The sequence below is a fragment of the Aplysia californica genome, unplaced genomic scaffold (genome assembly GCF_000002075.1).
Source record: "Aplysia californica isolate F4 #8 unplaced genomic scaffold, AplCal3.0 scaffold00084, whole genome shotgun sequence".
Taxonomy (NCBI): domain Eukaryota; kingdom Metazoa; phylum Mollusca; class Gastropoda; order Aplysiida; family Aplysiidae; genus Aplysia; species Aplysia californica.
Window position 1 is genome coordinate 270,244 of NW_004797354.1, and position 5,014 is coordinate 275,257.

A 5,014-nucleotide genomic window follows, 5' to 3' on the forward strand; every position below is an offset into this window, starting at 1 on the left:
TCTCCTTTCACCTCCTTTCCTACTCTCTAGCAATATTCTGTCGTCTGCTTTCGTCTCCTCTTTCTGCCCCCACCCCCTCACCACGTTTGCCCCCTCCTCTAGGCTCCTGACTCTTTCTGCAGCGTTTCTACTGCTATAACTCATTGACTCCTTCTTACAGCTGTCTTTCTTCCACACCCCTGATCTTCTGGTAGGAAAGATCTAGATCTACATTTTGATATGTAGCAGTTATCTGAAAAATATTGTGTGGTTCACGCTAAACCACTGGCACTACAAAGGGCATTGTTGTTTTTTCCCTTTGCAACCACTGGTGATGGTGGTTTATGGCCCAGGTACTGCACCCTACGCGAGGAGCCCAACTTTTGTCTTGGTCACCAATTTTGCATCTGAAAAAAGGTGATAGGCATTTTAAAGTTTGATATCGTTCACCTTTGTAAACTGTAGGCTATTTTGCTGCAAATATAACAGAAACTGTCGGTATTGTTTAAATAACAATGAGGCATAATGACAAAATGAGATGTTTCTGGTTCTAAAACACTGCCTACTGAGTGAAAACTATTTGGTCACAATGAAACCGCAGAGGAAAATGTTGCACCATACTACTTAGTTAGTAGCTAATAGTAACTATGCCACTTTCTCAAAATCACCCCAAGCAACTAAATCTTATTTGCAGCCTAAAATTGCCAATCCCAAGTGCCTTCCGTGTGTCTTTTTAAAACTATATAAAATAAGGAAAAATACAACCCCTTTAAACCTTTTAAAAAGTAGACTTAAGCGTATTATCGTTTTCGAATGCAGCGTCCTCTAAATTAGTAATAATCAATATTGGTTTTTAAGGCAGAAACTAATTCCCTGTAGACCAGTTTAATGTCTGTTCATGACGTTTCTGCAGCCCACTTTGTGTGGTACAAATCTAATATTGTAATTGTAAAACAAAAATGGTAGGCCTAGTTTAAAATGTATTGAGCCTATTGATCACGGGCGGGAGCACACCCCAGAATATTGCTTAAGTAGGCCTACTATCATTATTATCAAACTGTTCACGCCAGCATAAAGGAATCCTGGCATTTAAATGTGTACGGTGCCTCTAAGTCGATAGAGGAAACTAAAAATTTTCAAGGAGAAAAACATCATTGAGAGCCAGGGTTAATGATTTGGAAGAAGTACTAATTGTTCAATTTCCAGGCTGTTTGTAAGCAAGAAAAATTAATTGTTCCTATTCTAAATTTCCGTTTTACCGCCAGCTTTGGAGAGTAAACCAATTAAAGAAAAAAATCAATTATAGGTACAAATTAAGACTTTTAAAAATTATTACTATACAACAGTGTCGGTTAAAAATGCAGAGAATCCCCGAGGATAATAGATCTAGTAGTATAGATCTGCATAATTATGAATAAAAATTCTTGCAAGAATTCATTTTTATCATTCAGGAGTGAATTTTCTCCCTTAAGATTTTTAATCAGGGTCGAATGCTAATAGTAGGCCTAATAGTCATACACGAAAACCCCCTCTTCCAGCGAATTTAATGGGTAGGAATGTTGATCTTTTCTTCTTTATTGTTTACCGTCCTCTTTAGCGTTGAAACTTCGAAGGTACACATCAGTTTCTCCCCCTGCTTATTATAATAGCATACTCTGTAAGGTGTTTGTTTTGGACCAGAACTATCTCACACACGCAGCCTTTCTTAAGAGAGCCGCTGGTTGAAGCTGTGGTATGTCTGGGGGACTTAAAAATAAAATGAGTGAACGATTCTCATTCGTGGAGGAAAGCCATATCCAGCTGTAGGAAAAACAGATCCTATTTTTAACTAAGATTGACGCCAGTTAATAAAAATTAAATTCCACTGCGAGATAGAGTGAGAGCCAAAGAGAGAGAGAGAGAGAGAGAGAGAGAGAGAGAGAGAGAGAGAGAGAGAGGGAGAGAGAGAGAGAGAGAGAGAGAGAGAGAGAGAGAGAGAGAGAGAGAGAGAGAGAGAGAAAGAGAAAACCTAAGAAAAAGAAAGAAAGAGATATATAGATAGATATATAAATCTAAGAGAAAGAGAGAGAAAGAGAGAGAGAGAGGGAGAGAGAGAGGGGGAGAGAGAGAGAGAGAGAGAGAGAGAGAGAGAGAGAGAGAGAGAGAGAGAGAGAGAAAGAGAAAACCTAAGAAAAAGAAAGAAAGAGATATATAGATAGATATATAAATCTAAGAGAAAGAGAGAGAAAGAGAGAGAGAGAGGGATAGAGAGAGGGGGATAGAGAGAGAGAGATAGAGAGAGAGAGAGAGAGAAAGAGAAAGAGACAGAGCCTGATAGAACCTGAGAGAGAGAGAGAGAGAGAGAGAGAGAGAGAGAGAGAGAGAGAGAGAGAGAGAGAGAGAGAGAGAGAGAGAGAGAGAGAGAGAGAGAGAGATGAGCACTATCAGCCACGAAGCCCGAGAGATGGTCGTTTTCTACATGTCCCTTTTCATCGCCACCCCGGCCTCGCTGATAGGAATAGTCGCAAACTGTATCAACGGAATTGTCTTCATACGCCAAGGCGCCAACGAATGTGTGTCCGTCTGCTTGCTGGCCTTGACCCTGTCCGATCTGGTCAGCGTCTTGTTTGGAAGTGTTCTGTACAGCCATAACCTCCTGATGCACTGGCAAATCGATACGGTGGTCGACCCGTTCGCCTTCGTCTTTTTCATGAGCTACCTCTGCGCCATGTCTTATGATATCTCACAAGCTGTGCTTGCATTCGTGGCTCTAGAGCGCTGTCTCTGCGTGGCCCTGCCGCTTAAGTTTAAAGAACTCTTCACTTTCAGAAGAGCTGTTATCGTCGTTTCGGCCTTGTGGCTTTTCACAGTGGCTGCGTACTTACCACATTTCACGAGCAGCCGTCTGGAAAGTCGCTGGGACCCTGCAGCTAATAGAACCCGTGTGTTTATGTGGGTCGCTGAGTACAGGCCTGTCGTCGAGCTGTATCTGAACACGTTCATCCACATCGCAATGTCTACTCTGTACGAGCTTATTGTCCTTGTTTCCACCTACGTCATGGTGAACGCCCTGAAAAGGTCATCAGAGTTCAGACGTCGTAAAGAAACTGCTGTACCTGGAAATAATATGCTTGAAGACAAACAAAGAGGAGATATTCACTTTAAAATCAACGTGGTCGTCATGCATGAACAAGGTGATACTAACATTAACAAGAAAAACAAACAAGATCAAGAACGAAATGAAGTAAGCCAAGGTCAATTCCATGACAATATGACGGTCAAGAATCTGAGGGTGGTCAAAACGGTTACAGCTCTAGCTATCATTTCTCTTGTCTGTAACGCCGTACGGATTGTTTATGTGTATGTTCAGAGAATTATTCCTGGCATCACTTTCGGGGGTCGCTACAGCAACGAGTTTATTCTTTGCAACGTCGCTATCTTTATTTTTCAGACCGTGAACTCCTCTGCTAACATTCTAGTTTATTACAAAATGAACGACAGTTTCCGTAAGACGTTAAAAGGCATCCTGTTTGGAGTTAATAGTATTTCGTAGGTACCAGAATGGTTTCTAGTTAGTTTTTGTATAATTAAATGAGGTAATCGCTCTCTTTTTCTTGTCCCGTGTCCTGATTTTGGTGCTGATGGTTGCAAGTCACGTAAAAATGTCCCAACGTAGTGAAAATTGTTCAATTTCAAGAAAAACAGTACAAGAGAAGGGAAAACTGTTTATGATGATGCTGATTGGACATCCAGGCCTATACGAACATCTGATTAAACGACACCAACCTTATTCAAGTCACAAGTATATTTTTTTCTACTTTAAAACATGATGTGGTGAGACTTTTATTTTTGGTTTTCCCTTTCTTTGTGCTGTTGAAATTGATTGTACATCCCCCCCCCCCCCCCCCAGTTTTTTTTCCAAATTTAATTTTTGCAATTCCTGCGTGGGATTTCAACACTATGTGTGACCATTTTTAACGTATCTATACGCTCAGCTACGATCATGGCAGTAACTAGTTAGCTTTTCGTTTTCCGAGCTTCGGCTCTTTCCGATATTGTCCAAATCGCACCAATAAGTAACTTATAGTGAACGCTTTGTTACTATGGCGTCATTACTAATTTTTTTCTCAGATATTATGTTCATGATGAAGCTTTATTTGCGAAACGTTGAACATCCAGGCCTGTACGAACATCTGATTAAATGACACCAACCCTATTCAAGTCTCAAGTATATTTTTTCTACTTTAAAACATGATGATGATGATGATGATGGTGATGATGATGATGATGATGATGATGATGATGATGATGATGATGATGATGATGACGGCAACGGGACGTTTTTGAAATGTTGGGGGTGGTGTGCAGATTAATCTTGGTGTTAGTTAATAATTTTCTCCTTTTGGCGCCTTCGCGAGATCCTCCCTCCCCTGCCCCCCCCCTCGCCAATGCTGTCACTGTCATGAGGGGCATTCCCAACTCTTCGCATAGAGTGACTAGAATTAGAATTTGGAAATAAATCGTCATCAGACTTCTTTTAATTTGATAAAGGTATGCCAAAAAATTTTCTCGTAAGTGATGACATTAGTGTTTATTGCCCAACTTCGGTGCTATCAGAATGTCAAAACAGTGAGAGGAATGTAAAAAGTAACCTTTGTAATAACTTCTATGGTCAATGCAATTGTGTTCTGTAAAAAAAAAAAAGAAAAAAAGATTAACATGTCTATGCCAACATATGTACTTACAAGTCATCGCTGTCTGTAGTCGTCAAAGATCCCAAGGAACTTCTACGATCGTCGGAACTTGTTAAAAGCCGGTAAAAAGTATGCCCAGTCGACCAAAGAATTACAAAGCCACCATTGATAGTAGCAAATTCATCAATGTGATATAATAAGGCCATACATGTAGGCCTACATTCAGCAGTATTGAAGGACCACAAACGAAATTGTGTTCAGCGACAGTATAAGACATCGCCAACATCATAAGCCCCGCCTACTTTCCCTTCATTGTCTCTAAAACTAAAAAGACAATACATTTTATAGGGCACAATTATTGA